General features: G+C 39.5%; 1 protein-coding gene across 1 annotated transcript in view; it reads left to right on the top strand.

The window, feature by feature from the left end:
- CNTNAP5 (contactin associated protein-like 5) overlaps nt 1–23,615 on the top strand; it is a 288,857-nt gene that overhangs the window by 436 nt on the left and 264,806 nt on the right. The window lies entirely within an intron of this gene.

Here is a 23,615-nt window from a genome sequence, read left to right on the forward strand (position 1 = left end):
GGAGGAAGAGAGAGGGGGGAAAAAACTCCCTGAAAAAGGGGGTTATTGTAACGTGACCTCTAAGAAAGTTAGCCCGGCTCCCGTTTGCTAATGGAGCTTAGAAATGCAAAGTTGCGGCCAGATGGAGGAATTTGCTGGCCACCGTCCTGCCGGTGTGGCCGTGGAACGGCCCTTGAACGGGAGCCGCCGGAGCCTGCAACGAGCCGCCGGCTGGCTTTCCCTCACGGTTTTCTGTCGTTCCGCTGGCCACGGTTTTCTTGCGGCCAGTGTCGCTGCTGCTCTCCCTGCCCCGGCCGCCCGCCGCCGGCTGCCACGGGGCCGGGGCTGCCCGCCTGGACGGGCTCGGTCCCTCCCGCATGAGTCGGGGGTCCCGGGAATTTGCGGGCGCAGTTTGGCTCCATCCCGTTGGGCGGAGCGGCGCTGGTGGCACCGGGGATCTTCCCCCGGCCCGGCCCCGGGGGCGTCGTCGGTTCCCACGGGCGCGGCTGGGTCCCGGGGCGCGCCCGCAACGTCCCGGGTGGGAAACGGTTGTTCGCTCCCTCTTCCCCGGGAGATCCCCCGGGAAGTTTCCCGGGCTTCACTGCTGGCCCTACGGGCGGTGCCAGCGGGGTCTGTCACCGCAGGCGGGAGCTGGGCTTTGCGGTGCCGCGGCGGGCGGGCACCGGCGGCGGCTCTACGGGCGCTTCGGCGAAGGCGGGTGCAGCCGGGGGTCTGTCACCGCCGGTGGGTCCGGGAGCGCTGGATGCTCCGTGACCAGGGAAGGGGGAGGACGATGCCGTAGGGAGCGCGGCCCCGCGGGCCCAGCGCTGCCTTCCCCCCCTGCCCTCTCATCGCTTCCAAACCAGCCACCGCGCTCAAGGCGGCCAACTTTTTCCTATTTTTTTTTTTTCCTTCTCCTCCCCCCCTCTTTTTTTTTTTTTTTAATTTTCAGTCAATTAAATTACGGTTAATATGTTTTAATAATGTTCGCGAATACTAAATGGCAGGCGATTTAAGGCTGAGGCTTGCCATTACTGATGCAGTCGTAAAGTTAATTCCTAACACTTAAAAAGAAACTCTGCATTAATGAGTTTTACTATTTCACGGGTGACAGTTTAATTTCCCAGTGCCAATAAACATTTCCATTGAATACACACTGCTTCCTAAATATTTAGGAGTCAATCTTTTTAAAGCATAATGATCAATGGTTTTATTATACTGTACAGATTTTACTTATTCATTGGGCAATGAATTAGCATGGAATCAGCTGTAAGTGCTTTCCCAGGAGCTGAGTGAAGGAGCCTGTGAATCTGTAATAGCTACAAGTTCCCTAGAAACCTCGTTAGATTCACATGTGAAGATATCTGTGTGCATGCATAGACCTCGGTAATTGCATCCAGTATGAAAATTCATCACCTTCTTAAATAAATCATCTCTGTATGTTGGGGCTCAGGGAAGCCGTGCTCCCTTTCTCAGTTTTAGGCTAAGAAAGATTATATATAAGCAAAAATATTGAATGTTATGCGCCTATAAGTAGTATCCTGAAGTATATTTAAATAACTACATAAAAGTGCCTTTGCTCTTAAGGATTACTGACCTCCCAGGTACCCAGCAAACTTTCCAAAAGGAGATGCTACTAAATTCTGCAAATGGGATGGTTCAGTGCAGGCCACTGTCAGAGCAGAGGTCCTTCTATTTAAAAGCCAAAGTGCAAATAGAAAAGCATTGCTTCTCTGCCTTGCTCAATTTCAACAGTTTGGCCAAAGGGATTGCATTCAGATGCCTATATTGATATATTTACAGTGGCTTCAACAAGCTTCTTTCTGACAGGTTTTGCAAACCAGAACAGAACTGGGGGCAGTATTTATAATGAAAAAGGAGTATGGTTCTGGGAGGAAGAATGCAACTTAGCTAGTTTTCTTCCTAATATCTAACATGGCATTAATTTAATTTGGGGGTTTTCCTTGCTTCTACATTAGGAATATCTTAAAAATTATTCTCCTCTCATTATGTAGTTTCTGTAATGTAAAAATACTGAGTAAGTCAATATTTTCCCCACCAGTGAGATATTTAGTTCCAATTTCCTCCTTGGTAATAGTTTTTAATTAAACAAAGAATTGCTAAAGAAACTGCTTTGAAACACAGCTCCAGGCTAGGGGTCAGCAGACATCATTATAAAGATCAAAATTACCAAATGCTAATAAAACATAAGAAATTCCTCCCACTTTGCTTTTTGCAATAATTTATTATATTAGGTAAATAGATTGGCAATAGGATTTCTCTGCAGGATACTAATTACTAGAAAATGAATAAATAGCCATGTACATTACATTGGAAATGAGTTGCATGCGCTGTCTCGGGGAACTGAAACTTCTACATTCATCAGGTAGACAAGGAGACACAAAGCCTTGCCTGCTACAAGACAAATTAGTTGCCCTTTAGCAGCATGTTCTGTGGTCTGGAAACCTTAGTAGCTTTGGTAAGTCTAGAATTCCAGTTGTATGCAATTTTCTTCTCTTCATTTTCCTTTTTCAAGTTGGAGGAAGGGGGAAATAGTGAAAATATGGAAAGAGAAATGAATTTGTCTTCCCCAACCACTTTAATGTAGCGGTTCAGGGCTAGTCTGCAGTTCTGGAAAAAAGTTGCTGGAGCTTTCCTGGTTAGTGATCCTCTAGCTGGTTTGGTGTTGTGTATCTTAGAAATTTTTCCTATTGTTATTTTATACATTATGGCCCCTGCTTCCGTATTTATATCTTTCTTGACTGAGGTTACCAGAAGGATGTAGCAGATTAAAACACCTCCTGGAGAAGTGGCACCTTCTAACTCCCGTTGCAAAAGTTATTCTCAGAAACGAATACGTGTTTCCGTTCCTGAACGCAGCCACCTCTTCCTACCACAGAATTGCTAGTGCCAGTTCATTACTATTTATTATCTGCTCATGAGACTTTCAAACTTTGCACTTAAACGTGGTCATGACTGTCAGTCAAAGATGCGGAAATTCCATGTGTGGTAGAATCAGATCTCTTATTCAACTTCATATTGAAATATATTATTAATGTATTGAAATATATTGTCTACTACTCTGCAGCAGATTTATATGTAGCCTTACAGGAAACTGTCTTTAATAACTGTATTCAGTTAAAATGTAGGTAGCGTGTGTCTGTATTTCTATTTATTTTGAAATGGAAAAGAATGATCTTTTTGGATTTGAAGAAAATATACATTTTCTCAGAGAAGGAGACTTTTTTTTTTGGGCAACAATAGTGTTGACTGTGACTTTACTCTTCCTTTAAAGTGATCTAAATTGATAATAACTGAGCAGGAGTCAGACAAGTATAAGTGAAAACTTACAGGAGAAAATTTGACTGGATACTTGAGGCCATCACGATCAGTAGGTATATTTGGGACTTGTAACAGCATGAATGAGACCTGTTGGGTCAACAGCGGTAAAGGCAAGAGGTCTGTTAAACAGTGACCTTTCTACCCATGTGGTCAGAAATGCTAAGTTTTTAAAAGATCTGCTGAAATAGGTAGAATATTGATCATCTGATCTCAGGCTGCAGCTCATTTGCTTGCAGGCTGAATAAAGCGGATCAGACACAGGTCTCTGGCTTTTCCTCTGGCTCCAGTACTTGAATATTCTTTACAAGACACTAGCATTCAGGCATGCTTTCCTCCTTTTAGTTCCATACAGGGAGAAAAACATATTCCTTCAGATGCAACAATGAAGAAATGGTAGAGAATAATGACATTTCCTGAGAGAAAGGCTGAGAATGAGGTTCCTGCCATGGCAAAGCCCAAGGGACCCACTGCTGATCAGTGCCTCTCTTGCACGGCTGTCATTACCTTGCATTCAATCAGTTTGACTCAACTAGCACTCCTTAGCTTTGACCCAGTCTTAAAGACAGTCTTACAATGGTCTTTGGATCCTGCATCCACTAGGCAGATGGCATTGCCAGCCCACAGGAATCTAGCCAGGGTTATTATCATTGCAATATCAAATACATTGTCTGCTTGGACAATTTTTTTTCTTATTTTTTGCTCTCAATGTCATACAAATGCAGCAGGATTTTTCATATAAATTAACAGCAAGAACAAATTGTTTTCAAATGTGCTTGGTACATTTGTAAAAGTATAGACTTCAAGTGGAAAATATGGTGACTCTGCATAGAGCAACACCTTGTGAGGCACTTCCAGCACATGGTGAGTACAGGCTTCTGCCAACACTCCAGTGTCTGTAGGACTGGTGAATGTTTTTTAATCACTATAGTAATCCTTTCACCAATGGGAAACTTAGGCAGCATATCATAAGTAAGCCTAGAGGTAGATTCTCACATTGATTATACATTTAAGTATCTAAAATAAATCCTTTGGGGTCAATTGAGTTGATACCATATGGTGTGATCATGTCCTGTGCTTTGTTGTTAGATCACATTCGCCCTGCTCTATGTAATGTTTTCTAAATCCATGGATTTCTGTTGCTCTCCCTCCCCTTTCTCTGCTGTTACTTGAAGCAAGTGAGGTTTAGATAGCTAAATACTGAAATGAATAAGAATCCAAAGGCAGTGATAGCGTGGGATGGCATTTATTTACTTTTAGCACCCAAAATGCATTTTCTGTAGATGTGACAGGTTTCTGCTCACTTGGCAGACTTGAATTCCTGTCTTAACCCCCCTACCTCTGAAAGAGAGGAGAATGGGAATAGCACAGAACTGCGGGTATGACTGTCAACATCACACATGACAGAGGTGCTCTACTGCATCTGCTTTGCCTTAGCCTACCAGCCTCTGGAGTCCTACCAAATGTTCAAGGGAGTGGACTGCTACATAGGTCGTCAGGTCACCTGCTGTGCTTTTTGGTTTTGTGTTTGGTTTTCTTTGTTTGTTTGTTTGCTTGTTTTTAATAATAATAGAGGACTTTGTTGGGTTTTTCCACCCCCAAAATTGGGGGAAAGATATTCTAGTCCTGTAGCATTCACTTTCTCAGACTGCTGCTCTCTTACTGATACAAAGGCCACATTTGCATCACGTCTGTAGGATGTGGTTCTTGCTGGACACGTTTCTTCTGGGTCTAAGCAGAAAGGAAGGGTGCAAAAGAGAAAAGAACTGGTAGATCCGCATGAACGTTTTCTTTCTGCAGTCAGTAAAGTCTAAGAGATAGGGACTGCTTTGTTTTTTTCATTCTTATCTAAACTCCCTGTACTCAAACCGGGAAAGAGGGGAAGAGAATAGTATAATCCTGATGTAATAAATGTTTAAAATTGCAGGCAATTCTTGGCGGCTTTGAATGCATCACTTGGTAAAGTGGGAAGCATCGGTGGACCTATTAGCATGTCTCTGTAGAGTCAGAGGAAAACAAGAAATTTTTTGTACGCAGTGCTCAACTGATATAATTGATAATCCATTTCCTTGTATTAATCTTGTCTCTGAATTTTCTAATTGCCCTGTGCCAATTCTTGTGGGCTGATAACGCCATCTGTTCACTGGATCAGTGCAACTGATGATGTTTCCAATGATAAAAACAATGCAATATAGAATCTAGAGGAAAAAGATGCCAAAACATTTATTTATTTATTTTTAATTATCCACTGTGTTAAACAGTTAAAAAAAAAAAAGGAAGTTCATAATGTGGTGATCTAACTGCCCTTCTAAATAGATTCACATAAAATATTCCAGATTTTAGCTAGAATTTGCTACAAAAGTAACTTAGTAAAAGAGAGAGCATGAAGCCATTTGTAAATGTCGTGAAGGATCTTGCCTGATCTGTATTCCAGGAGAGGAAATCCCATTTTTCTGACTGTGTTTTGCCTCTGCATGATACTAGCTCTTTCTCTACATTGTTACAAACATATGCTAGAACTCGGATAACTTGGTCCATTTCCTACAGAAGTTTCTGCTCAGAGATTATGAATACACGTTCTGAATAAAGTAGTGGAATTCTGCATGAATCTATCTATTTACAATACAGAGCAGGTATTACAGTACTGGTTGGTTCACTATTATTGTATTTGGTAACTTGTGAATTAAAAGCCTGCAGAGTTGATTTTTTTTTTTTTAATTACACTTGTAGTACTTTAACTGAAAATAGGATACAGAGCTCAGAGAGACAATGTAACCTTCCATATAATGGTAACTTTTCTTTTATCCAGTTTTTTTCTACCATAATAAAACCCTCACCAGTTCAATCTCTCAGTCTCTAGTGCAACCCAAGAGTTGTCAAGCTGCACAGGCATTGCACGACCACTACAAGTATCAGCATTGTGTTATAGAAAGGGCAACAGGATGGGATGAGTTCATGGACAGTTGTGATAAAAAGGCTTCTTTCTTCCATGACAGGAATTGTCTGTGGATAGAATTTTGGAAGAGAGATGCTTGTTTTACTCTTTGAGACACTGTATGTGAATTTGGAGACTGTTTCTTGGTTGAGAAGAAGGCTTTAGTGTTAGAAAGAAATGTCAAGAAATGATTGACGTGGCAAAAGCTGCACTCATGTCTTAGTCTCTTTCTGTATCAGTGGCAGCATACCAGTGTAACTTTTTTCCTCATACTGTGCACGTGCCAAATCAGAGAAAGGCTTGGAATCGGAACCCTGTGTGGCATTGTGTTAAGGATGGGAGGAAGTTCTACTTTAACCAGGGTGCAAATGGGTTTTTAAGTGACCTAGCAGATTTTCCCCTCAGTTTGAGTCTAATTGAAACTGGCTTAGGATAACAGCAGCTCAACTATTTCTGTTTTGTAATGAATGGTGACTACCTAAGAATCTAAATTTAAAGTAATATTCACCAACATCACTGTAATTCAAGATAAGGATGTTTCAACTCCGGAATTGTGTTGGTGTGCTTGTATTGTGCCAGGGAAGTCCAGGTTCCTGACCGTAGAGGCTGGTTTATTGATGAGTTGGATGGAGGTGGTGGAGGTTTGCTGCGAAGAGTCTCTGTGACTCCCTTCTATCATAGTCAACATCAGACACATTACACCAGTGATTAGCTTGGAATGTGCCAACACCATTTCCGTGCTGGATGACACAATTCCAAATTTGAGGTTAAGGGGTATTCTTAATGAGCATCACTGTTACAGGGATTCATAAGAACAAGGAGAAGCTAACTTCATAATTGCTCATTCAGTGCCATTCTAGACCACAAAAGGTTTTTAGTGGCTGGTGTTAGTGCACTCTTTTCCAAACTGTTAATTGCCTGGGAGCTGCTTGATCTTTATGGGATAAAAGAGCATAGAGTTGCAGTGGGACACACTGTACTCTTTTCAGCCTGGTACCCAGAAATACTCAAAAGATATTTAGCAACACCCACAGCAGTGGAAACTGAAGAATAACTATGGTATCATTTTAGGGAACGCTTCCCTTTTGACACCGGTAATTAGAGTTTAGCATAGAGCTCCAATGCATGAAACAGAATGGTATTCAATACTAACCACTGTGGCACAGTAGGAATTGGACTGGAAAGGAAATAAATGCGTTTTCATTCCCTGTTTTATTGTGTGTATTGAGAAGGATGGAGTGTTGGCCCTTAGGAATTCTGGAGCATAAATTTTTCTTCTAAAACTATTCAGTGCACTGTGTTGCCAATACAGTAGTAAATAATAATAATAATTTTCAAATCGGTAGAATCCTCTCTTTGTTCCCAGCTGGGCAATAAGGATTGATAAATGCTGTACTGCCTGGATAAGAATTGGCAAGTTGCATTTACTTCTGCTGTAAATGGTGAGGCATTGTTCCTCGATGACAATGGTTCTTCACTGATGGCAGGTTGTCAGCAGTCCAGGAACAGAGACAAATACCTTGTGATCTATGTCACCAGTGACATAGCTGTAGTCACTCCTGTATTAGTTCGGTGATGTCTCTATATGTTTGGGCCTAAATTGCCCTTCTGATGTAGATGCCATGAGCCATTGCTCTCTGTCCTCCCCCCAGGTCATAAAAACAGCATACTGAGCATTAATAAGGCTATTTGCTTCCTTCACTTCATGCAAATTTATCAGCAGAGCAAGAGGTGAAATGGCATTTTTTAACTGGAGAATCTGGTTTATCAAAAATTATGCATAAGGTAGGAGCAGGAGATGGAGTCTGTTCTTTATATGGAAAGATCCACAAAGGATCTTCTCTCAGTTTGCCATTACTAGTGGCAGTTTCCTAATGCACTCAGTGAGGAGGTCTGAATTAATGGTCCAAGTGAGTCCTGAGTGAACCGTTAGGAGTAACATTCATTTGTAGTAATCAGGATTGATTTATGAATAGGACAAAAGGGACTAAATATGCTTTGAAAATGCATGTTGTAGATTTCCCTCCTCCCCTCCCCGGATGAATAATTCATCCTCTTCTAGTATCCATGAAAACAAAAACACTGTGCACATAAGAACCCATTAAAAAAGTTAATCCCACAAATGGCTGAACACAGAGAAAATCAGCTTTTGTTTTAAAAGGTAGATTTACTCAAATCTTCTCTAATTTGATTTGCCAGTAGGGTATAATTTAAGTCAAACAAGTTAGCAGCATTACTTGCTATATGAAGGTCTAAATATTTAATAGATTATGAGAAATGCCTGCCCCACAGGATAATGAGCTAAGGAGCGCTCATTCTCCACAGTGCAGAGGGTAAGCTAAAGCCAACAGTCATAGCAAGCAAAATGGAGAGGGAACTTCTATTTACAGGATATGATCTTCTAGAGCTGGTTTTGGGAGCACTTGTAGTGCACCTTCTACTCTAAATAATCCTGGGGAAACTACCTCTATGAATAATAATAGTAGGTTTTTAGTAGCTGTAAGGGTTCATGGTCTTCCCATGGTCTCTATGTGTGTGTGATGATGCCCCCAGTGAACATCTCCTAGCCAGAGCACATGGTCTGGAACATGCAGGATACTATATACTCAGATAAACCCCATGGACATCTGCCCATCTGCTGCTGGACAGTCATGTCAGCAGAAGGGGGAGCACCGGTACCTCTACAAAGGCTGGTGCTTCAGCAGGGCTAAAAGCTACCCAGGAAGTTTCTGAAAAAAATAGAATATGAACTTGGATGAATTGGATTCTAGGTGGGCACTTTACTCATAGGCTGCCCTACCCTTGGTGCAACTGCTTACAAGCACACTAAACACAGCAGCAGAGAGAAGGGAGAAGAGAAACCTTAGACAGAAAGAACAGTGGAGTTGGATTTCTTCCTACCTGCCCCCAAAAATTCAGAGGGGTTGGTTTGTGTTGTTTTATTATTTTTTAAATTTTGTATCAAAATAGTTTGCATTTTAATTTTAGAGGAAGAATCTCCTTCAGCAACCCCTAGCAAGATTAAACAGCTATGGCATTTTTCACAGAGACTGTTTGTTTGGAAAAGAAAATGAAAATTTGATGAATTTCAATCAGATGTAGCTTGCAGCATTCAAATATTTAGAGATTATCAAATTCCCTTTTCCCAGCTCTGCTTCTTAAGTGCAGAGCTCATCTTATATGTAATATTAATTCTCATTATTCTTGGACAGTTCCTCACTGAATTCTTGTGCAGACTCAGTTCGTCTAGGACCTGGTCTAAAGTTCCTGAAAATGAAGGGAATGACTTGTACTTGAATTTCATATCGTCTTTTCCTCGGAAGTCAGTTCATCCAGTGTGTAAATCCTTGTTATTGTTCTGCTGTGAAGTTTATTCTCCTTAAAACCTGTCTGGCAACGTATGCAATACAAGATGTGTTTGTACCTGTCAGTACGAAAAACTATTCATTTTCCTAACGGTTGCTGCTCCTTTTGAGTATATCATATGAGAGTGCATTGGCCTGCTCTTTCATCATATTCTATGCCAACCTTGTATCCAACTTATTGACAATATAATAAGTTAAAGTTGCACACCCTTTTGATTTCTTCTTCATATATTTTACCAACAGTTGTTCTGTTTCCTAGGTCCTCCTGTTCTGTTGAGTTGAGGTGAATACTAGGCACTATAACACATAGAATTATATTGTGATAACTTCTTAGAAGGATTACAGAAAACATTTTAAATGCTCCGAAGAGCTGACAGACTAAGGGTATTCCTAGTTGTCTCTCTTCCAGGCAGGTATGAGCTTGCATTGCTGGTTCTCCTGGGTGGACAGATGAAAGCTTGTTTTCCATCCTGGAAAACGTATAGCTAGTTTTTTTGTTAGTAACATCAGGTACATGAGGTTGCTCATGAGTGTACAAAATCGGCATAGATATATTAAAAAAAATTCCGCAGTTTTTCCCCTCCCTGTCTTTATGCTCTGAAGAAATGCACTGAGTAATTGCCTTTGTTTTCTGGCCTAGTTTTCTGGTGGAGAGCTACTGTACAGTTTCTATGATCTAGGAAAGCCACCAAAGAATTTAGGAGTTTGGTTCTGCCATTCATGTGAAGCATATAGGCTGGAACCAGGTATTACAGGGAGGAAAGGATGAACTGAATCAAGCTGAAAACTAATATCGTCAGTAATTCCTGAGTTCCAAATTTCCCTAAAATGACTAACATTAGACATTTTAACTATAAAATTAGATTTGTTTGCAAATTATAAACTCTTCTCTTTTTGAAATCTGCATCTGGTAGCTGGTACTGTTCCCTGGGGCCTCCTGCAGAGAGGCTGCACATGAGTCGAAGTAGTATATTTACTGCATCATCATGAGTTTGGATTGCAATCTCCTTTACACACTCGCATTCAGCAGTGAGTGTTTGCAAAAGCCTAAGCTGTTTTTCAGACAAGCAATGGAGATGTGCTTTTCATCTGTACTTTTGCTCAGGAGCTGCAGTTGGCTTTGTTGGGCGAGGTCCACCAATATGAAAGAGGCTTACCTCAGCAAAATAGATAGAAAAAAAAAATCTCTCACTAAACCATAAGTCGTTTACCACTTTAGCTTATTGAAGGAGGTATAAACCTCCATGACTCATTGTATTTCACAGCAAATACGTTATTTTGCTTGCTTTGACAGACCTGAACCACACCCCACCAATTCTGTCATTGGGTCCCAAACGTCAGTGAGTTGTGCGAATTAAATAAGGAAGTCCTGATTTGACAGCCTTTGTCTGATTACAAGCAGACAGTGAGTCAGAGCTATAACAGAACAGATTTTCCTCCTACCCTCTCCAATCTCCCCCCCCAACCTTAGTAGCATCTGATTTTTAGTGCCAGTTTTTTTGCAGCTTCATCTAATTAGCACAGGCACTGGGGTCAGTATTCTAACACCTGACAGACTTTGCAAGGGAACACCACAATTACAAGTGCAATTATCTGTTTTTCTGCTGCACTGAAAAATGTAGCATATGAAAATTAACATAAAACTCCTAAGTGTTAGGATGAAAGTGTGGGTGTTAGAGGGAGAGGCACCATCTTCAAATTTGAAAGGCCTGGGTTTGATGCTTGACTTGTTGAAAGTTTTCCTGGGCATCATTAGGTGACATGCTTAATTGGTTTGAGCTTGAGTTTGCCTGCTTGATCTCATTAGGGTTAAATGTTCATCTCTTCTAGTGCATACAGATGTACACCTAACAACAGAGGTTAGAGAAAGAGGCTTTTATGTGAGGCATTAACTTAATATAAGCAATAATGCTGTTAGCACACTTCTTTTAAAAGTACTGACTGCATCGACAAATAATGGAGTCTTTAAACTGTTGTGATTGTGCTGGCTCTCCCTGGTGACTTCCACGGGGGGTCTGTATGCAGCAAATTTAGGATCTTTGTGTAAATCTACAATTATGCAGTCTTCAATGTGAGAGCTACGGGTTGATTAGCTGTGATCCAGGAAAAGAAAATATTTTTTTTGAGCATTGTTCCCTTCCAGTCATTTCTACGAGGGATGTGGGCAGACTCAACTTGCATCTCCCTACAAAAGCATGTAAGCTTTTACTGAGTTGCCTGCACTGGTGCTGAACTAAAATTGTGTGATGGAAATGGTGTGTTCGTCCTAAGTTAAAGAATAACCAGTTAAATGTGACTATAAAGTACTGTCCTGTGATAGCCAAAAGAGCTGTACAAGAGAAGGGTTATTCCTTTTTATTTCTGACATTAAGGAAAACTATAATCTTAGCTGAGAGGAAATTTAGAGCAGATCTATAAAGTCATGTTCAAACTAAGCTTTTTAAATTCCAGGACAGGCACTTAATTCAGTGTTCAGGCAGGGAGAAAAACAGTTCACAGCTGGAAATGCCTGTTCTTCTCTTCCACAAGGCGCACACAGAAATGTAATTGATTTAGACTCCTTCAGGATAGGAATGGGTTTTCTGTGTTAGTAAGTGTGAAGCACAAGGTCTTCATCCTAAAAGGAGAATCTCTTCATGCCAGTGATGATAACAGTGGAGTCTCTGCTCTGAAGATTATGTATGAATGCATCTCCTGCCTCTTCAGCTTATTTGTAACTATGTCATTGACTGGTGACAGTCTTTGATGTCTTTGAGGAAATAGCTAGTTTGATGAGAACAGGCAGACAGTTCTAATCTGGGGCTAGTAAATCTATCCTTCAACCCCAAACGAAAAATCTCTTTGGAACAGCCTTTAACTAAGAAATAGAAAACTCGCGAAGCTGATATTGAAGGCAAAAAGTTTAGGTGATCTTAGATATCCACGATCTATGTGGGTTTTCTTCAATGAGGAAATAATGGTGATGGAAGAACCTTCCTCCTTCCCATGTCTGTGACCTACTTTGGAATGTAAATACATGAAAGAAGTGGAAGTCATTCATGATATTCCAAAGTACTGCATTAATCAATAAGTCCGTTTATTTCATTGAAGCTATTCTTTTACGCAGAGTACCAGAGAGAAAGTCTGAGGCTAGTACTAGTATGTTTAAGGCCAGATACAACCATATGATTATCCCACTCCATGACATTTATGTCAGAGCGATTAAAAACTGCTTCCTGTAATAATCTTACATATACTAGCAAATAAATCTTCTGCTCATACTTAGTGTAAGTATTATGATTAAACAGCACATAACACATAGCCTCACTTCATTCACTGAAGTGACCAAGAAGATCAAAACAAAATGAAACAGTCATCAGCTATGCAAATGAACAAGGCTTATAGCGAATCTGCCTATGTTAAGTCAGTAATTTGATGGGCTGTTTTTTTGATTAAGCTTCCCTGGGGGGAAGGAAAGATTTAATTAAAAAGAGATTCAAGGGGAATTCAGAATAATAAGTCATGTCTATTTTATCTCTGGCAGAGCATTAGAAAATTGGTGGCTGCTGATGGAACAGGTTGAGGTGCAATCACGAAAAGAAATAGGACCATCTCCTTCATGAGTTTGGACCTTTCCATCTCCACTAATTACTGTTTTCAAGTCTTCCTACTCTTGATAGCAACAGAGTCGCCAATGGCTGCTTTTCGCCAGTTTTGTCCTTTATTTCTTTTTTCTAGGTAGAGCAATTTCAATTACACCAACTTGTCAAAGATCTGAGATCTGGCAGGTTGCAACATCAAGCTACCTAGGTGTTGTGGTATCATTTCAGCTAGATTAAAAGCTGAGTCCCTCAAATATTGAAATGCTGGCAGAATCAAGTGTCTGTCAAAGAAGTACGGTAATAGAAAAGACCTTTCTGAATACAGAAGAGCACTGGTATTTTACAGGTCAGTAAAGGATTTGTCTTGGATGTCTTCTAGAAATGGCTGAATAGTTTTCTAAGATTTTTGGTCAGTTTTGATGAAAGAACAAGTGAGTACTTCTAGTTCTGTTTCTAAGAATCTTTGGGGAAATTATTATTTTTTTCAGTTCATGTTATGTTTCTGTGCCTGATGCTCTGTTTATTTAACACTTAAATACCTCTCTTTGTAGTTTGAATAGCAAATGGCTACAGAATCTCATTAGGACTACTGAGGTTAGGTTTTACAGTATAAACCTGACTCACTTGAGTCCAGAGGATTTAATTTTTAGCATATTGTTTAGAAAAAGCAACAGCACACTTAAACAATGGCAAACTGAAATGACTACTCTGTATGCTCACTGAAGTCAAACATTCCAGTAAACAGTATCAGAAGCCAGAGTGGTTCTGGAAGAAAAGTATTTATACCTCCAATAGACTCTGAATATTGAAAGTATGTAGAGCTGATGAAAACAAATTCTCCCTCTTGCCCTTTCTTTAGTGGAATTTAACTTTTTTTTCATTATCATTTACATGACAATGTTGTTAAATGATGTGGTTGGACTTGATGATCTCAAAGGACCCTTCCAACCATGAAGATTCTGTGATTCTGTGAAATGTTCTTTCCTCCATCTTGAAATCAAATAAAGAATGCTGAGACCTGGTGATGAGACATCAAATCCTCAACATGCTGCTCCTGAATTCTGGTCACTATTCAGTTCACAGTTTCCCATTGTAAATGGAACACTTGAAATTTGATCTCGAATTGGTACGTCCAGATATTTCTACTGACTTATGATGCACGTTTACTTATATGTGACATTTTACCAGGCAAGTTGTATGCATGCATACTTTCAGGTTTTTGTACAGAGTAGGATAATATTTTAGATGTCACTGCTTTTATGAAAACCCGTTTCTTTACAATTACTAAAATAAAACAAAAAATGAGGTGGTGGAATCAAACAGTTCCCTGATGAAATCCACTCATTTTCATCATTACATTGTATTATTGCTTTTGTTACACTCTTTTTATTTTGGGGAAGGAATAATTTTCTAAGATTGAGTAGCTACAATATTCTGCTTAATCAGACATTTATAATTTTTTTGAAGATGAGTCATAAGCAATTTGACTCTCATGTAATCCTTACCAAGAATTTCTCTAATTTGTGACTTTCCATCATTTCTCATTTAATGATGGCTAGCGAGCCCCTGATGCTCTGTAATACCAAGAAAAAGGTGTTGTGATGAGCTAAAGGTAAATGAATCTGCTATGATTAAACTTTCCCTCTTTCACTGTACAATTCATGCATAGAATATTTTGTGGTGTGAGAGGTAGGTTATTTACTGATTGTCCCATTTTAAGAATACCAAAGAGCTTGCCTAGAAAGGAACACTGTTAGTTACCCTCACACCTTCTGAGCCCTTAGCTCAACATCTTGCTGCTGTTTCTGGCAAGAAGAAAGATGGCATCCAGAAGGACCTTCATGTAGGCCATGTGATCTGATTTCTGTCTCCACCATTTAGTTGGTTCTCTCACTGGTTTTCAGTAGTACTAACCCCTTTTCTTTTTTCTCCTTTTTTCTCTTTTTTTTTTTTTTTTCCCTCCTCTTGCTTATTCTGCTCATCCCTCTTATTCAGTGACTAATCTGTGTCTCAGTGTCAAAGAAACCAAGAAGTAAGCTGCTTTTCCTCCCACGATCTCTTTAATTCTCATCGTTTTTAAGTGCAGTATCACTGTCCTATGTGTCCTTCAGGTTTACCACAGTCCAGTGTGTGTTCAAATCTTGTTACTACTCCAAGATTAGTTTTCAACCCGTCTGTGTCCTGCTGATAGATGCAATCCTGCCTCTTCTATTATAGGTGGTTGATAAGATGGAAAGTGTTTGTTTAACATAAAGCAGAAAGAGAAGGAAAATGGAGGGTCTTGTGATATAATGCTAATAATGAAAACCAGCAGTAATACTCCTGATTTCAGGGAAATCATCTTCCAAAGAAAGAGATACAGCTCCTGTTAAAAGAAGCAAAATATAAAACTTTACTTGAAACCGCAGATCAAGTTGCTTTTGTTCAGGCTGAAAGAGCAGCTCAGAGATACAGCAGAGTCTGCTTTATCTGCTTCAGTCTAGCACCTCTCCTCTAATCTATTGCTTATTTGGCTCTGGAAAGTCTGTTCTTCCAAGCCATGAGGTCCAAAATCTTGTAAAACCTGGCATTCAAAGTTAATCCCTGTTTCCTTTGAATGCTTTGGTATTTGCACACATGTATACGGGTGTATATATATAAAAACATTATCTACACTTTATGTATATGTATGTGTATTTTCAAATATAAATATTTACCTACAAATAAATGTATATATATATGTAAGTTATGTGGCAACTTTCAGATGTTCATGCTCAAAGAACTATTAGAAACCTGTACAGAGCTAATAGAATGCAGTGTGCTCCTCTGGAGACTGGAGAGTTTCTTTACATCTCTTATACTGCCTCTTTATGAAGCCTCTTTATAAGTCTTTCTGTGGGACTTGTTGCATTTAGCACCTCATCTGACAAAAAATTCAGATACTAAATTTTGAATTCATGGGATTGGAATGTTTTAAAAGATTTTGCAGTTAAATCTAATAAATATGCTGTCCACAGACTTGTCCTCTCTGTGAAAACTATATGGTTGTCTTATGTGGTAATAAGGCTTTTAAATTACTGCAGCTAGTAAACCAGCTGAATGAGGACATCGTTAAGAAGAAAAGAGAGATCTCTTGTGTGGGTTTGAACAAATTACTAATTGCTCTATGCTCCTGCTTCCGCTGGATCTTCCTGCATGCTTTTAAGAAGCAGGTAGAATGGCTTGGTAGTGCTTTAATCACATTTTTCAGCCTCAAAAATGCTAACTCAGTCAAGCCACAGAAGACTTGTCAAGGGATGTTTTGACATAACATTAAAGATACTCAGTTTATTGAATTAGTATTTTTATTATTCCTTTTATCTTCCAATGAGCTGAATCAAACCCCCTCTTACTTTGTAAACTGTTTTTATTATTTCAATTTATGTTGTGTTATAGAGTGGAGTGTGAGGAGAATAGAATGACAACAAACAAGCATCCAAGATTAAAATTTTCGCAAGATAGGAGGACATGGTTTTTAGTTCTCCTTAGATCTAACTGGCTTATTTTATAAAATACGCTTGGGGTTTTTTTAAGGAGGAATTGTTGTAAGATAAAATATTTAGCATATTGTATCATATTTATAAAGATGAATATATAAATTAGATTTCTGTTAATGAAGCATGTTTACAAACATGCAATTGCCTAGAATACAATTAAGGTTAACTATTAACCAAAAAACCAGATACATATGTTTGAACATAATTTTCCTCCTGCATGATAGAAAAGTAGTTACTACAGCAGAAGTCATGTTTAGAAATATACATAATTTTCCTCCCGCATGATAGAAAAGTAGTTACTACAGCAGAATGGTAAAAATACAATACGAAACAAGCAGATTCACATGAATATTCACTAGCACAGAGGTACCTACACCAACACATTGACACACGGTACATCAAAGAACGAGTAAGAGCCCTGAAACAGCACTGTGGGAGGCACTCTGCCAGAGCCCTTCTGTGTGCTATATCCACCTATATACTGGTTGTAAATATCCCAGAGCTTACTTTGCTCATTCTTGTTGGCAAACATGGGGCTTAAGTGAAACAATCCACAACTACCTTTGGGTGTCTCTCATGCTTGCTTTTCTGGGTTTATAGAGTATCTTATTTTTCATCCCTAATCTCATTACCTTGCATTCTCTACGGGGAGCTGAACAAGACTCCTATTTGCCAATAAGACAAATCCACCTGTGTTATTCTGAGTGCAACATCTCCTCTAGTGGTTTGTGTGCGTATGTGTCATCAAGAACAATACTGGCACAGGATGAACTAGGGAATACTTCTCAGTTGGTATCTGAAGTTACTGCCGTAAATCTCTCTTGTTAGAGTCGTCTTTCAAACATCCCTTTTTGTACCATTCCTAACATGACCTTGCCTGTTATCTCCAGTTCCATATCATGTGTCTTGGCAGATTGACCATGCCAGGAATGACTCAGAAGTGTGACTTTTGGCCAGTGATGTCCTCTTCTCTTCCGTTCCTAGGAAGCAGAAATCAGCATGGTGGCAGGATTTCCAAAACTTTTTTTCTAATAAGGTCAACCAAAGGTCACAGAGCAGCTCAGCTGTTTGCCATCTGAATTATAGAAGGCAATCAACATGAAACCTGTAATACTTTTCACCTGTGTACTATTTAACCTCTGTTTTCAGTATGTAGCTCAAACCAAGACTTTAGTACCTCTTGAAGACTGGGTGAAGGAGATTAATTAAAGTTATTATAAAGTGTATAACTCAAGATCCAGAAGATGTTACTCTAGAGAAGGTTCCTGTTTCAGATTCCATGGCTAGAGCTAAAAATACCTATAATGTGGTGGCTCACAGGACAATATTTATCCAAGTAGAAAACTGAGGAGAAGGATGAAGTTTAGCTGTGAATGTTAAACGTAGTTTGAAAAAAAACCACACCAAAACCCATGGATTTGTGGTGACTGCTTGCTGAGAACTATCTCAGGCAGAGATAACTGGGGATATGGAGGAGGAGAGAGTTTTAAATCCTCTTACCCTTTCATAGGGATGTGGACCTCAAAAGCCATTAAAAGAGGAAATGTATGCAGAGAAAAAGCTGTAAAGCAATAATTACTTCTGCAATGCACTGAGAATTGGCCTAAGCATGTCTCAAAACATTAGAATGTGCAAAGGTTTGGCAGTTTGAATGAAAAGTTTTGTTGCTAAGAAATGTGTTTGATTTATTAATAAGAAGGAGGCTTCTCAGTTTTATTATTAGTTCAAAGAGCCAAACAATCTTCCTTTTCTACCCCCTTTCTTTCCTTGCTTTCCTTCTCTTCCCTCATTTCATCTCTTATCTTTGTAATTTTCTCAGAGCTGGAGTAGTTTAAAAAGAAAATGAGTCCCTCTATTTGGAGGGAGAGAAATAGAGAAGCAGGAAGGAAAGACTTGATCATTGTTTTTTACTTCAAAACTGGTTTCATTTTTTTAACATAAAAATGAAAATTTCAATTCAAATGGAAATGTACCATTCAAAAACCTGGGGAAATGAGGGAAATTTCTTCCCTCCTCTGTTCTTTAACATTTCTTTTACTGTCTCTGCAATGCATATCATCAGGCTAGGAGTCTCTGCCATTTAGCCTGCTAACAGCAGTGGACTCAAACCCCCTTTATCATGTAGTGGATTCAGCCTTGTATCACCAAAGTGAGTGGAGATTTGTCAGCATCATTTTAGCATGCTGGCTTGATCAGGTGATGCTATAGAGATTCCTATTGCTGCTCTGCATTATCTTTCGTGTCTTGCAATTTGTGCTATTCATACAAATTGCTCCCAATGATGGTATTCAAAGCCAAATTTAAACATACCACTAAACCACGGGAACATAGCACATAACAGCCTACAATAAAATCCAAGAAGTATTGGATCATATGATCACCTCTGGCTTAGAAATACCTAATGAGTGGTAAATGCAGTTCAGTTCAGCTAAATGTTGAATAATGAGCTCAGAAACAATGATGAAAGAAAGCTGATCTGATGAAAGGGTGGAAGCACAGTAAGTGAGGAATAGATGTGGGAGTTATTAAAGAAACGTCTCCTAAAACTTTGGAGAAAAAAATTAGGCTTGCTGAGAAGGAACAGCTTAGGCAAAAGAAATACACAGCCAAAGGAAAGCAAGCCATGGGACAGAAGATGTGTTTACCTGGACTTCTGCAGGGGTGAACTGAGATGGTTTCCCTTCACAGACTGGAAAAATTGCTCAAGTGTGAAGCATAGGTTAACCTCATATTTTACCTCACAAATTTTATTTAAATCCATAGGGAGAAGGGGAGCTGTCAGTCAGATTAATGAAGAGTTATAACACCCTCCTTGCGAGAGAGAGCAGAATCATCATTAATTGTGGGTTAAGTGGTCTCAAGGTAGCTCATAAGCCTCCAGTTAGTACCACCTACGTGAATCATATGGCATGGAAGAGAGTGGGTCACTGCTCAGTCCTTCCACCCTTGGTCTCAACCCAACTTAGGTATAGTTCCAGTTATTCCCTTTTTCCAATTAAGCAGTGTGGGCAGTACCTGTGTGTTTTCCATCTTTGGTGCCCAGCCCTCTCCCCCTGGGGACCTTCCTTTTCTGCCACCCAGAGACTCTCAGTCTCTTCCTGACACTTCAAAACAGAGGTGTACATCCAGGTGGGGAAGTTCTTCTGGGTCTGAAAGCTGAAGCACAGCTCTTCCTTCCAGCATGCAGAAAACTTCCAACAGGACAGGGATTGGTCTCTTACTGATCATACAGCAAGCTGGAAAAGCTGGGGGAAAAGGGTGATGAATGAGCTTCCCCACCTAATGACAAGGAAAAAGTGTTTTGGGCAGATAATCACATTGAGATGGGTTAATTTATGCATCTGTTTCAGCTGCATGCAAATGATCTGGACCCAGTATACCCCAAGATACTTTGTTGTCTGAATATGGTTTGTAGTTCCCTCCACGTTTCTTATTTCCTCCTTTCTCCCCATACAGGGAGGAAAAAAGGAAGATTTTGAATCAGTGGGAAGTTTTGATATTTACATTTGGGATGAGATGACATAGTTTTTAAAAATATTTTGCTGTTCAAATAGGAGATTTTTTTTAGAAACCTTCTAAACAATATGTAGTCAATATTTCTGTGAAAAGTTCTTGACCAGTTTTAGGTAGTTTTATTACAGCTTTCTTTAGTGAGATATTTTCAGTAAGAGAAAGTCTTTTTTAATTGTGGTAAAAGTCAGAGACATGCAAATACAACCGAATACACTCTGCTGAACACTGTATAGGGAAGATCAACTCAGCGGATGCAAAACACTAATGCATCAGCACTTGACATTCATTTATTTTCTGGTGCCTGCTCAGAGGAGCTGCTCACAGAATCGTACTGAGTGTGCTGATTCTCAGTTTCCTATTTGATCTCAAGAATACAGCAGTGGAGAAGGAAAATGAAGGTTGGAAATCATAGGCACTGGGAGTTGATGAGGCAGTCCAAAGTATATTGGAAATGGTAGTAGGGAGGTCAGAGGCAAAGAATGGAGCACATTTTGGGGGAAAAGAAGCAACATAAGAATCTGTCTTTGCTATGTTTCTCTTCTTCCTTCTACTCTGATCCTGTGATTCATCTCTGAGAGAATTCTTTATGTAAAACCAGATTTACTATGTGGTCTGATTAATGCAACTTCAACGCTCGCTTTCTCAGAGAAACGTTCAGTCTGTTAGAGGCTTCAATGTGTCTTAAGTGAAGTAATATGGTCTTGGCAAGGGTTAAACAGACACCAGCACAGTAGCACTCAATTTGTTAGCCCCAGTGTGCTCTGTAAGCAATTTCTTTAGAAGCTTTAAATTGAGAAAAACTCAACTCTATATTAGTGACCCTTTCCTTGCCTTTCTTTTGCTTCAGTCTCTTGCTTGTCTTGTAAGTGAATGAACTGTGAGCAAAAATTCTGTCCACCTAAAATATAATTTGCTCTGCATGGTGCTGAATGAATAATTTATTGAGCTAACTGTTTGAGTAGAGCATGTCTAAGCACTTGATCAGATATCCTTGACTGCTTGGATGGGTGTCAGGGAAAGCTGAATGAACTACTTTCCATCAGCTTTTGTGGTGGTATAAACTTAAAAGTAGTGAAACTGTTAGACAAGCTAGCTCTATGTAGTCTCTTGTGAGCCAGGACGCAGAGAAAATGACAGTGTTTGGCAAATAATTTATTCAATCAATCTTCCGGTAACTTTATTTTAAGCCTTTTTTTCTTTGTCTCTGATATACTTAACACTGCTCTCTACATGTGGATTTTCAGGTAGTTATTGAATATTTAAAAAAAAAAAATCTTGTGTGCTTACTTCTGACATTATTTGATATGCTGCATTTATCGGTGCAGGGACAGCATTTGTGTCAGTGATGCTGTGTATTCTAAAATGCATGGCACACAAAAATTATTGATCCTTTCAAGAAGCCCAAATGATTTTTACCTTCGCCTCAGGCTCTATTAGCAATGTGGAAAATTGAAAAGGGCTCTCAAGAAAAAAAACTAGCATAAGATTGAAACTGCAACCGAAGAGCTGTCAAGTGGAGAAGTACTTATGAATTATAATGAGGATGATCTAAAGATGACATTCTCCTTTAGGAGTTTGCTTAAATCTTCCCTCCTATCATATGACTCAGAAAGGTCCCTTAGAACAAACAAAACCAAAATAAGAGCAGTTTTAGGAAACGTATTTAGAGGAGGTTCACATTAAATACAGAAGGGCTTACAATATGTTGTACAGTAGAGATAGGGTTGAAAGAGTGCCAAAGGAAAGCTTCGAATTATGAGGCTGGCACAGGGGTCCAAAGTAGCTTCAGCAGAAGTTCTCTTATATGGCTGCAAAAAGACTTTTATTTTTTTTTTGCCCACAAATTTACTTTTTATATATGTTGGATATTGCCTCCAAAACTTCTCAAGACTTTTCCCATTACTCTTCCCCATATATTTATATCCATGTAGACATTTTACTCTGCTTCGTATTTTTGATGGAAGGAGAGTCCATTTCGGATACTCGTTTTCGTTGTGTATTGAGTTCTGTGTTGCATGTGATCTGAGGTGAGATGAAACCTATTTATTTCTGAAGGTTTCTCAAATACCTTTCATAGGGCCACACGTTAACAGATATGTTAGCATTCACTGGTAATAATATGAAGGAAAATACTATTACTGTGAACTGTATGACTGGAGTAGAGGGCCACGTTTTGTCCGCAGGAACTGGCCATAAATGCCAGCTGTATTTCAGGTGGGGGAAATTATTTTTTCCTTTGGGCTGCAGATATTTTTTCTGTATATTGAACTCTTTCATATAACTTCTGCTTTTTTTTAAAAAAATGCAATGTCAAACCCTGGCAGGAGATATAGAAGGCAGATTTTCATTTACCTTGATACCTAGAAGGGAATGCGCTCACCTTTGACAAAACAAGTAGATTTTTGTTTAATTGCTCCCATGTTGACACAGAGGATGAGAAATGCAATGAACAGCAGGTTCAAAAGCATTTCTAGGATCAGAAGAATGATTCCATCAGAGCTGTACTTTGGTGCTACTAATATCACTTTCCTGGATATCTTCCAGGTTATATCTCTTTAGGTTTGCTGCCAGAGGAAACTATTTAGTTTTACTGTTGTCAGCACTGTGGAGACTGTGTGGATGCAGAAAGGCACACTGGATTTTTCTCAGCTTCCATGCTTTTGAGAAATATATATATACATAGATAAATACACACACACCAGAAAATTGCTGGCAATGAGCTATGTGAAGCAAGAGAGGCCTAGCCCTTTGCAGATGCATAATCAGTATGTGAGCAACCAGTTAGAAAAAACTTGCAAGTTACTGTGCAATCCACTGAGGAAAATAAATGCAGTAAATGGAGCAACCTTTACAACCACCACTCTGAATACAGCTCAAGTACTGATCCAGCCTTCTAACAGAGTCTAATGGTTTCTGGTGCAGAGTCTAATGGTTTCTTCCCTCCTGCCCACCTTACAAATGTATACTTCATTCATGAGTAATACATGAACTCACAATGCACCTGTATTTAGACAGCTATGAACGAAATTAATTGAAATAGGATTAATAAAAGCTTGCCCAGAGAGATCATATTACTAATTAAAATACAATGCATAAGAAATACTGTAAATCAGTTTCATTTTGCATCATTAAGTATCCCAGTCAAAATGTCCAGTAGTGACTGATTAGAGATGACATTCCTGTATGATCTCCATTCGCTTTGCTTTTATGTGGAAAAGTCTGGCCATGGGTTTTTTTCTGGAATGGAGACTTGGGAGGGATTTGGTGTTTAGTTTTCCCCTGTGCTGTGTTGTTGTTTGGCACTTGTTTGCCAGGCAGGGGGTAGCAGTTATACCAAGGAGGGGTCTAGCCGCCTGCTGTGGCCCCTGTCAGGCACCAGACCCTACCT

This window comes from Calidris pugnax, unplaced genomic scaffold (assembly GCF_001431845.1).
Source record: "Calidris pugnax isolate Ruff unplaced genomic scaffold, ASM143184v1 scaffold103, whole genome shotgun sequence".
In the NCBI taxonomy this organism is placed as follows: Eukaryota; Metazoa; Chordata; class Aves; order Charadriiformes; family Scolopacidae; genus Calidris; species Calidris pugnax.